General features: G+C 37.8%; 1 long non-coding RNA gene across 1 annotated transcript; it reads left to right on the top strand.

The window, feature by feature from the left end:
* The first annotated feature begins 10 nt into the window (after positions 1–10).
* Positions 11–8,055, top strand: LOC124261787. Its single transcript, XR_006894427.1, has 2 exons — positions 11–7,870; positions 8,015–8,055. It is a non-coding gene; the product is annotated as an uncharacterized LOC124261787 (long non-coding RNA).
* Positions 8,056–12,195: the final 4,140 nt, after the last annotated feature.

The raw sequence follows: 12,195 nt of genomic DNA, 5'->3' as shown, positions 1-12,195 counted from the left end.
ACATTTGCTGGAATATTGCTAAAATCGGCGTAAAACCAAACTCAGTCAGTCAGTCATTTTCATACATAGCCTCAGAACAGCTGGTATAGTCTTGTTTTGTACTAGTGGCAACCATTTGCAGTACAGAGTCAGTGGCGGATCCAGGATGTGGGAGAAGGGGGTGCACATAGATTATGAAGTTCAAAGGTTAGGGTTCACACACCCGCAACCCCCTCTAGATAGCTCTGGATCTGAGTGTTGCCTCCCTTTGGCTCTCTCTGGAACCTGTGTTGGTTGGCTAGTATTGTGAATTATGTTTAGTGGGTTTCATCAAAACGCTATATGTATGAATACGACAGCAACACATAGGTCTTTCCTCCATGTGAAGTTGAAATATATGTTGGGGGTCTCATGGTCTCATCGCTAGTCACACCATAGACCCGCATTCAATTCCCCACATGGGTACAATATGTGAAGTCCAATTCTGGTGTCCCCTGCCATGTTTCGCCTGGAATTTTATTAAAACTGGCGTAAATCTATACTCACTCACTCAATGTCCTTAGGAATTCAGCATAAGCAAGACTACTCTCACTTCTATAGGTTCGTATTGTCACATGATATCAGGATAATTCTATCAAATCATGGCGCAAAGTATCACCATTGTGTATCGTTCCATCCCATGTCATCACCCCATATGTTATGGACTCTGGAATTACTAGATATTTTGTCAAGGATTTTGTATTTCCATGCATTCACAAAACATATCTCAATCAAAAGATCACTCTTTCATCGACCCTTTGAACATTGGACCAAAGTAAGCTAGCATCAAATTGTTGATAATCATATATACACAAGCTTTGTGGTTGTAGTCATGTCATGTTGAATGTTAAATAATTTTGATCTCCTTGAAAATTCATTCATGACTGATACCAAGAAATGGTTGTTAACAATCTTCTTGTCCTGAGACAGATTTGGATATGTACAGATCTGTTTCAACAATTCTTCATATGATATGTAATCCTAACGATGACAGTTTGAGAAGAAATTCAACAGAAAGGAATTGACTTAATGTTGTATTTATTCCTTGCAATAGAAAGTCAAGAATATTCATTGGCATATGAAATTTTAGTTTTGTATGTAGACAACCGAATCACGGCCTGTGAAAGTTTTGATAGTACAGTCACCATTCCAAGCAATTTACATAATGATCTCCCGATTTTTATTTCACATACATCAACATCAGTTTCAGTTTTGTTTTGATCATGAAACAACATTTGTGTGCATCAGGGGTTAATTTCTTGAAGCTGTGGTAGTGCAAAGACGATTAATACTATGTTATAACATAGACTCCAACCGTCATACAGTTATGATCGTTTCTTGAAATAGGTCCCTGGATCTCTCAATGCATCACCTTGACTTCCCCTTTCAAGGTCATATTCCCTCTGTTAGAATCCCAGTATTGCATAGATCGATGCTCATTCTGTTGATCATTGAATTATAGAGTCCAGGTTCGATTATTTACAGACTGCCCCAATATTGCTGAGTGTGGCATTAAACAACAAACAAATAGACTCTCAGTGAGTAATTCTTTTTCAGAAGTTTTCTAAATAGTAGTTGATCCAATAATACGCCTTTGAAGAAAATCTTGGTCTTAAGTATTTGACCCTTACTAAGAGCTGATTATTGAGAATTTTGGATCGCTGAATTGTGACATGTTTTAGGTAGTTTCTGCTTGAAATACAAAGGTACAATTACATCCTCTGTAATGGCCTTATTTGGGTGACCTGGGTCCAATCCGCAAAGCGTTAGGACCTATCGTAACTCTATAGTTTACCATAGGCTTATGAATGTCATAGCGCTACAAATACTTTGTGGATCGGGACCCAGATGGATCCACAGCCTTGCTACTCAATGTTTAAGTTTAAGTTTTACGAATAACACATCATTAAAAACATTTGTGATTTTTTCTATATGGCTAAAATCTTTGTCAATACTCAGTTTATTTGAGGGAAAAATACATTTAAATATCTGAGAAAATGTAAGACTAAGCATTCCGATTAATGTGCGATTTTTGCACGACCCAATTAAAACATCATCAATTTCATACTCTATTATTTATAATGAATATTACTGAATCAGACTCCATCACTTTCCTGAATATAGTAATGCCTGGTATATTGATATTAATGTGATCTTACATTACTTCATTTAGCAAGTTACAATGAACTGTTAGTTTCTAATTATGCAACATTAGCTTCATATTTGTTTACTTTGTTATGAGGTTTAAAACATTATGCAGTCAAGCTCAAGTCTTTTCACTGATAGACACTTAATTATGCAGTCTTGCTTGTAAATAACTGCAGTTCTGTGAATTAAAGTTGCTTCAAATCTTTATGCAAAACAGGAAATTTAAATTCCATTTCATTAGTGAGTGTTATTTAAGCAATATGTTTACTGTACAAATTATCAACATCTGTTAAAGCCTTATTATTTTCTCATTGATGAAGTCTTAAAATTTAAATCTTGTTGAGTGTCTCTAGTGTTTGGAAAAGTATGTTATGGATTATTATTTTTTTCAGTAATATATATATCATGTTTTTATTTTCATTTTTTCTTCATGCCAAGTCAGTTGAATAGTGATAGTGATTAAAAGCAGTTTTTTTTCAGATTTAATTACCTTTACTTTGACTTTAAAATTAAATGAATAAATTGTTAGTTTCATTTGTTTAAGATGCTTTAAAAGCCATGTTAGAAGAGACAAATCCCAGTCAAGGAAGGTTCAATAATGGTGATTTAACAATATCATTATTGTCCGTCATTTTCTAAGACGATTTAGAATATTCCAGTGTGTGTGACAGCCCAAGGTCATGTTAACGTTAAATTGTTGTTTACCAGGTTCATATTTCTATATTGTTTAGTTGTTGCATGAGAATAGTATATTTCAACTGTTGATACTGTTTCTATTACAACTGGTTCCATCCTTTCCACAAACATTGCACAATTTTATGGTGGAGAGATGAACGTGGGAAATTATGATGACAACCTCACAGAAAGGCTAAAAAATGTTTCTGATCTTAGTAAAAAAATTTACTCAAATCACAATTTGGATTACATACAGTGTTGTGTAGACAATTTAAGGAAAAGGTGATCTCTGAATTGTGTTATGCAATTTTAGGTCAAGGTCAAGGTCAAGTTCAAGTTCAAGGTCAAGGTCACTCCAGTTAAGCTTTGTAGGACCAACAAAGGTGTATAAACTTGTTTCTTGTCAGCAAAGTTCTGATTTTATACCATAAAGCTGATAAAGATTCTACAGGAACCACCAAAACCACTGTAAGAAAGTAAGTAAGTTGAGTTACATTGCCAAAGTGGTCAATTCTGTCATGGCATGTCTTTCATTGTCATTATGTCGACCCAAGTTCTCTCTCCCCCCTTTGTTATGTAAGTCAAGTGCCTTTGCCTTGACCATATTTGGTGAGGTGTTTTGAGCAGTTTAAGCACTTTTTATCACCGAGATGACAGGTAATCAATGGCAAATGGTTGCCCTGGTAACAGGGAACCACTATTGAACATATCAAATATGTTGTTGCACATGTGTTTGTCGTGCAGTCCGTTCACCGGTGTGTTGCTGCCTGCACGCTTTATCACTGATTGATCGCATGATGTTGCTGAAAGTCGTAGGTGATTATTCCTCGTATTCCTTCAGACAGCTTTTTTAATGTTGTGTAAAAGATAGGTAAAACCTGTTACCATTTCTCTATCCAAGAGATCCGAGCACTGTTACCATGGTTACAGATGAAATAGTAATAACCAAAATATTTCTTTCATTATTCCCATGTCTATGTGTTGTCATGACGATATTGTGCTCAGTTGACTTCTTTTGTTGACTGTGTATAGTGTAGAATTTTACATTTTGACTTTTAATGAGATAGTGTTTCATACAGGACACAGGTACGACGTAATGTGTTTTTTTAATTTAAGAAGGATTTTTCCAATCTGTAAATTCTGAACTGTTTATTTATCATATTATTAGCTAGAAATGATATGTGATTCTAGACGACGTAATCCGCCAAGTGTGAATGTTCAACCTGATATGTTATAATGCTGAATTGACATTTTTTTTTAAATCTGGGTTTTTCATTTTTCTGCATTCATTGCCTTAATACTCATTTGTGATTTAAAGATTTGTGATTCAAAGTCATTAAATAATTCTGTCTTTGAATACACAAGTGATTCAAGTGGTACCAGGATCAATTTTTTAGGAGAATGGAGAAAATGACTCAAGGCATATTTTGAGATTATTTTGTCCTAAGTGCTTAATTAACGGATGAACAATTTCATAATTAATCAAACCCAGATTGTAAGTGTTTTTTTAGAGTATTATGTCTCCAGCATTAATATTTTATCGATACAAGCATTTGTAAGCTTCCTTTTGTTCTGTGGCTATAGAATTATTTTTACAAGTGAAAAGTTAGAGCTTTTAGAAGGAAAGCTAGCTCAAGCAGCATTAGCACAATCAAGGGGGAGGTAAGTGTGTGATACTTGTCTCATTACCTCCCTTTGGTGAATTGTAAGATGGCAGTCATTAACTGGAAGAAAAGTTTGCAATGTTTATGTAAAATTAAAACTGATGTCTTAAGGAAACATTAATTAAATGTTAAAGTTTGTCAGGGTAAAAACGTGTTACAGTCAGGCTCAAAGGTTAATGTTTTATCAAAAGAAAATGCTTGCGAAATTCAGTTCAGGTTCTTCTTCAGTTATTTTCCATTCCAAATGGATGAGATACTGATTGTGTTTATCGTATACCTAATAACCTTACTGTCATGATGTATCATCACTGTCAGGGGGATTAGATGTCTTTGCAAAGGTAAGACAATAATGTGCTATGCAGAGTTGCTTCCCTTTGGAATGACTGAAACCCAGAATCATGGGTTCAAATCCCAGTTTGGACTCAAAAGTGGTATTGTCTGAATCCTGCATACATCAGACTTTGCTCGCAGGTTTAGATGATACACTGAACTACATTTATGATGAACTGATGGATATAAGAAACTGGCTGTATTTGGGGTGTTTCGGGTTCGTTTAATTTTTTGTCCTAGCCACTTGAGTCGAAATGCCTATAATAGACAATGGTTATAAGGAACTAAAGATAGTGACTCCTTTGAGATCTTTATAGCTGTAGTTCACCATCACCCAAATATAGATCAGATGTTGTTTACCCTGACTCACTAGCTCAGTTCTTATCATAACCCAGCTACAAAAATTTACTTGATTTGAAAACATGTTTTCCAAGTTATTGAAACTTCTATTGAGCAAGTTTTGATGACCGTACAGTATGCCATCATTTGTAAGAAACAAAATGGTGGTTTTTAGAAAAGCCTATCTCAAAGTGTGAGTTACTCCTGAGCTTTAGCTTCCAGATATTGATCTAGTTTCTCCTGTCTCCATGTTGATGATACAGTCAAACGCCATTGTGTCGTATTTACGGTTGTCTTTACGTAAAAGCGTTGTCACTGAGTATCCATAATAAGCAGAGATGCCAACCCTTACGATTTTATCGTATTCGATAAAATACACAACACAACACAAAATACGCGACTATGATAGCAGTAAAAATATACAAATTTTTAAAAATAATACATTAAATTAAATTATCAAATAGCATACGTACATTTCAACCACATTTTATTCAGTGTCAAGCTATATATGGATACTTACTACTGATTTAGGTGAGTGCAATGTCAATAACAAGGTCTTAGACTATATATTTACATTTTTTATTTAATATGAAAATTCTTTGGAAAAGTGCATACTAATTTTGGCCCCAAAATACTAATTTTTGCATCAGGTTTTGGCCAAAATACTAATTGGGCTAAATTAGGGTTGGCATCTCTGAATTAGTCATCCTTTTGATGTGTTGAACCTCGGATAACTGGAAGTATTTTCGTAGGTTCCTTCAACTTCGACGCAATGGTGTTTAACTGTAAAATAATGACTGACACAGTGTTCAACTCATTTCATGTTGTGATATTTCTGGCAATAATTAAAATGATTTAATATCCTCTTACATTCTGATGAGGAAAAAGAATTGATTCATATCCAAAAAGTAGACATTATATGGAGCAGACCTTCACACTGGATTCACATTAATACTGATTAAAAGGATTCTCTTTTGTATATTCCTTTGAAAGACCATAAGATAATGGCCTATTTGTGTCCACTTGAAAAGCCAAATTTATGAAATGATGACAAGCTTTTTTAATGTTAGAAATGTGATCATTCATGTTCATTTGACTGCAGAATAACTAGAATTTTGTCAGTTCTCAGAAAACAGTAAGAACATTTGTTGGGAAAATTGCTCCTTATTTCATCTTCTTCAGATGCTCGAAATATTTCCTTCTTTCTTCCATATGTGGTTGGTGGGGTAGCCTAGAGGTTAAAGCATTTGCTCATCACACGAAGACCAGGGTTTGATTCCCCACATGGGTACAATGTGTGAAGCCCATTTCTAGTATTCCAGTCACGATATTGCTGGAATATTGCTAAAAGTGGCGTAATATCATACTGACTCACTCGTTCATTTCTGTGACATCTCAGTTACAAAAATGCTGCAAGTCCAAAACATACAAGGGTTATAAGGAAAAAGGAGGCTGAATTTGTTTACCGTTGACAATTTTGTTAGTATTAGAATTTGAAATTTGCCTTTTCATGTGGTCCAAAATGGTCATTAGAATGCCTTGTCATTAATGTATGCATTAATTTCATAAATAAGTTGAAGTCAGTTTAGAATGTGTGAAATTTGTTTTGTCCTGTTCCAAGAAGCAATCTTAGAGCTATGACAGTCGTAACTCTCATACTTTAGTATGGACTTACCGCCATCTTAGCACTACCATAGCTATGTGGAACAAACCCATGTCCCTAGACACTCTGTTTGCCTGCCTGCAGACTGTCTGGCATGAAATGGCTGTCGAAAAGTATTTAGCAACAGTATTCCCCAAAGAAAAGCTCAAACTCCTGTTTCAAGACAAATCAGCTAAATTGTTGAATTGAAAGTGGCAGTTTTGTATGCCAGCACAGCCTAGAACTGATTGTCTTAGAATGTTTTTCAGACTTAAAAATCACTTGAAATTTAAGTGTTATGTTTGATGTATTTTGTGTATAGATATTTTTTTTATAGTAACATTTTCTTTAAGTGTTCAAATTTAAGAGTCACCTGCCCAAGTGTACTGATTGTGACAGAAAAAATGTTCTGAGAGACATTTGTGATTTTTAAATGTTTTTCTAAGTCCTCCATGTCTTGGTTTTAATGAACTTTCAGTTTTATAAACTGGAATATCCATGCTTGCTGAACATGGTAATGATTTAGAAAAGTACACAAGGGTGTTTTGAGAATGCGTTATGACCTACCATGCAGTCGTTCTAGATTGCACATCTGAGACCTGAGGTGCGCCGGGGTCGCCTGGTGGTGAAAACGTTCGCTTGTCACACTGAAGATCCGGGTTCAATTACCCAATGGGTACAAAGTATGAAGCCCATTTCTGGTGATCCCTGCTGTGATATTGCTGGAATAATGCTAAAAGCAGCGTAAAACTAAACTCACTTACTCCGAGACATCTGTCACTTCGGGTTTTCCTCATCCATTAAGTTGACATGCTGTTACACAACTGAAATACTGTTACAGCTGACCTCGAGTCAACTCACTCACTCACTCACTCACTCAAAGGTTGTAATGTCCGACTGGAAGAACTTCACTCCTGTTTGAAGGATGTTCCTTTCATTATGGCGTTCTGCTGCAGTCTGTACAACCTTGGCAGCTTTAGTGAGCTGTGTAGGAGATGTCCCTCCAGTGTAATGTGTGTCTCCACCAGTGTGGCCTAAGTCAGTTGTATGGGAGGTGCCCCTATAGTATTGCCTGTGAGCTGTATGGTAGGTGCCCCTATAGTATTGCCTGTGAGCTATACGGGAGGTGCCCCTATAGTATTGCCTGTGAGCTGTATGGGAGGTGCCCCTATAGTATTGCCTGTGAGCTGTATGAGAGGTGCCCCTATAGTATTGCCTGTGAGCTGTATGGTAGGTGCCCCTATAGTATTGCCTGTGAGCTGTATGGGAGGTGCCCCATAGTATTGCCTGTGAGCTGTATGGTAGGTGCTCCCCTATAGTATTGCCTGTGAGCTGTACGAGAGGTGCCCCTAAATTACTGCCTGTGAGCTGTATTGGATGTGCCCCTATAGTATTGCCTGTGAGCTGTATGGTTGGTGCCCCCATAGTTTTGCCTGTGAGCTGTATGGGAGGTGCCCACTAGTACTGCCTGTGAGCTATATGGGAGGTGCCCCTATAGTATCGCCTGTGAGCTGTATGGGTGGTGCCCCTATAGTATTGCCTGTGAGCTGTATGGGAGGTGCCCCTACATGAACTGCCTGTTTCCCCAAGTGTGGCCTGTGTGAACAGTTGGAATGTGCCCCTACAGAATTGTCTGTTTCCACCAGTGCGGCCTAAGCGAGCTGTATGGGAGGTGATCTAGCAGTATTGACTGGAAAGTGGCCAGTTGGTGACCTTGTGCAATAAGTCCTCATGTCAGCCTTCACTGTTCTGTATATATGTATGTATATATATCCCATGTTGATTGTAGAGCTTGAAGATAACATGTGTCACAACTATGTAATAAAGCACTAGAAACCTGAATCGAGTTTTGTTCTTGTTACCAATGTGTTTTATCGTAACCCTCTTGGGTTTTCACACCATTGTGAATCCAGATCAGAGTTGGTCCAAGGCCACCAAATTGGGACATGAGAGGCAGCTAAAGTGCATCAGATAGTCATGTTTGATGATGTTAAGGTACCTATCAGCATTGGCAAATGCTCATCATTTGCCAATCAAGATTTGCCAATTTGAATGGTAACATTGCGTGAAGAAATGTTTAATAAACAGTTGGTTGTCATGTGCCACACAATGCCAACATAGTCTCTGAAACAACTACCCTTGAAGGTCCGGGTTAGAATGAGGTGAGGTGAGGTGAAATTGGGTTTAACGTCGTTCTTGAGAATATTTCGCTCATATAACGACGTGCATGCATGTGTACGGGTATGTGCGGCGGCTTGTACTAGCCCAGACTTAAGCTGATTTTATAGTGCTAGCCCACTGAGATACCATGCCGCAGTGAAGCATGAATACCCCACTTAGACACATTATACTGACTCCGAGCCGACTAGTTCTTGTTGTACCCATTAATGCCGAGTGCCAGGCAGGGACCAAACAAGTACCATATTTTAAAGTCTTTTGGTATGACGCGGTCGGGGATTGAACCCGCGACCTTCCACTCTCCGGGCGGATGTCTAACCACTACACCACGGAGGCGGTCCCGGGTTAGAATGAACCTTCAGTAACCCATGCTTGTAGTAAGAGGCGACTAATGGGATCGGGTGGTCAGGCTCACTGGCTTGGTTGACACATGTCATCAGTTCCCAAATGCGCAGATCGATGCTCATGCTGTTGATCACTGGATTGTCTGGTCCAGACTCGATTATTTATAGACCCCACCTTATAGCTGGAATATTGCTGAGTGCGGAGTAAAACTAAACTCACTCACTCACTCTGAAACAATTCCCAGTCGCATGTATGTGATCCGAGTGATGCGATCACAGCCATTGCCTACTGTCTTTGGTGCACACACACAGAAAAGTGTCTGAATGCTTGCCAGGGGAAGATTGCACCACCTTTCAGTAACCGCATGGCCCGGACCCTGTTTTGTTTCTGAAGGACAGGGCCTTGTGTAAGGGCCATCTCCAGCTTGTACCTCATGTGTTCAATAAGGCTGAGGTCTGATAGGTGGGCTGATCACTCCATGCAAACAATTTCCTGCTCTAGGTAGGCACCAGTAGTGAGTGAGTAAGTTTAGTTTTACGCCGCTTTTAGCAATATTCCAGCTATATCACTGCGGGGGACACCAGAAATGGGCTTCACATATTGTACCCATGTGGGGAATCGAACCCGGGTCTTTGGCGTGACGAACGAACACTTTAACCACTGCTCTATGAAGTCTTGTGTATTAGCCGATGATGATGAAGTTCAGTTTGATTAAACAAGCATACTGTCTTGGGTGCACCTCCAGAATGTCATCCATGTAACACACCTGTCACCATACACAGGTGTAGGACACAGAGATAGCCTTTGTATGGGGAGGTAAATAACCAAAAAAAAGATTTAGGTTTTGGTTTTTTTTATGACCTCATTATACACTTAAGTGACCCAGTTAAACACTTGTGTGACCTCTTTAGCAAAGTTAAAATAGATAATTGACCAAATTAAACACCTGGTCAAGCTGAACAAACACCTATTGTGTCGATCTGTGTCTCGAGGTACATGCATGTACATGTGTTTGGACCCATTGTACACGACCTTGTCAGGACTAATACTGTTCTTAACCAAAACTTTGTATGAATCCTTTTGATGAGAATCATGCTTCTACTACAGTACTCACGAAAATAGAAATAAGATGTTTTTTGGGCGTTATTTCATAGTTTTGAACACAACTAAAGTATTGTATGACAATCGTTTTTTCCCCAACTTTTGCTTTTAACACTTTTTGTAAAATCGGCCAAAATAGATGAATTTACAGGACAGCAAATCGTGTCATTTTCACCTCTGCAATTTCATCGAAGTCAAAATGTACGTTTCTGATGCAAGCTGGTACGCGTATATAAACTATTTTATGAAAAACTTCATATACCATTCATTCTTTATTTCTTTTATCCTAATTGATATACCAAAAAATGGATTTGGGGATTTTCTCAGTACATTTATCATGGCTGTACTCTTGTTGAAAGTTTACTATTTTTACGAGTTTATTCATAGCTTTCATTGTCAATTGCACAATTGCTATGGCAATGCATGTGCAAATGCATCTTCCTGTCTAAATGTTGCACCCCCGGAAGAGGGTGTTGGTCGTTGCCATCAAAATTGCTCAAAACCGACAACAGCGTGATTTAGTTCAAGCGTCAATTTATTCTTCACCCCAATAAGATGGCGTCAGTGTGCGACGCTGGTTACAGCAAGTTTACAGTACAACAGAAATAGATGGATTGTCTCCCTTAGTTCAATGATCTGGTATTCCACAGATTAACTACAGGTATACAACCCACACCAAGTTGTCTCACTTACCTGGTAGCAAAACATTTACACATACCATACAACTCAGCATTAACCTTTGCATGGATGGTTAAGTATAATTCTGTTCTTACTCAATAGTTACTGACAAACAATAACTCATATTGGATGAATATATATGCTACACAGGCACTTCAACATGTACAAATAATCTGCATGAAACTATATATTTTAAATGGAGTAATACAGTAACTTGAATTATTATAACTCAACAGATAACTTCAGTTGAATACACGATATTTACAGTACAATCTAAATTTAATAACGTTTACCAATACTTGCATTCAACAAATATATTTCCCTGTTTCAACATATTTGTTACAGACCAAATTATGATCTAACCATTTCAAATCTAAACATCAGTTTCAAGGAATTTAAAATACTTTCGTAATGTTCTGTCCTTCTTACCGGAATAAAGTGCCCTTGACCTTATTTCCGATCTGTCCCAAACAGTATGCGCATAACCCTTACGACACTGACATGCTACTTTTGGTTCGCAGCAATTACAATTTACTCTAGCAATAATAATATTTTGGTCTGCCCACAATGTTGAATACATTTAATGAACTTCTAGGCTAGAATGCAAAAGAGAATGGTTGTAACCGACATATGTACAGCATCAAGCAAAATGGCAATCGACTTGCACTACAAATAGGTCACAAAGTTTTGTCGAAGGACAGATTCAAAGAACTAAACAAATGCACAGTTCCTAGTGTGTTGACATCCAAACAAAAGTGTAACATGACCTACAGGGGCTTACGAGGGAATGTGCTTGGTGTTGAGTAGGGGTGTCACGATACACCAATCTCACGATACGATACGTATCACGATTTTAAGGTCACGATACGATATCGCGATACATAATTTTCGCACCTTTTCATAGCATTACCTTACCGGCAACGTACGCGCTCGCTGATTGGTCCATCAAAATAGTGTAGCCAATCACAAAAGCTGTTAGTTTCCAACCTATTTTTTTAAGTAAAGCTAGCTACATCTATTTATCGGAGCTGTCTATTATAATTTTACTATCAAGACTTTGAAGGAGATGGATATAGC

The sequence above is a fragment of the Haliotis rubra genome, unplaced genomic scaffold, assembly GCF_003918875.1.
Source record: "Haliotis rubra isolate DU_JTF1 unplaced genomic scaffold, ASM391887v1 Scf81, whole genome shotgun sequence".
Classification (NCBI taxonomy): Eukaryota; Metazoa; Mollusca; class Gastropoda; order Lepetellida; family Haliotidae; genus Haliotis; species Haliotis rubra.
This window is presented reverse-complemented; position numbering and strand designations above follow the sequence as displayed.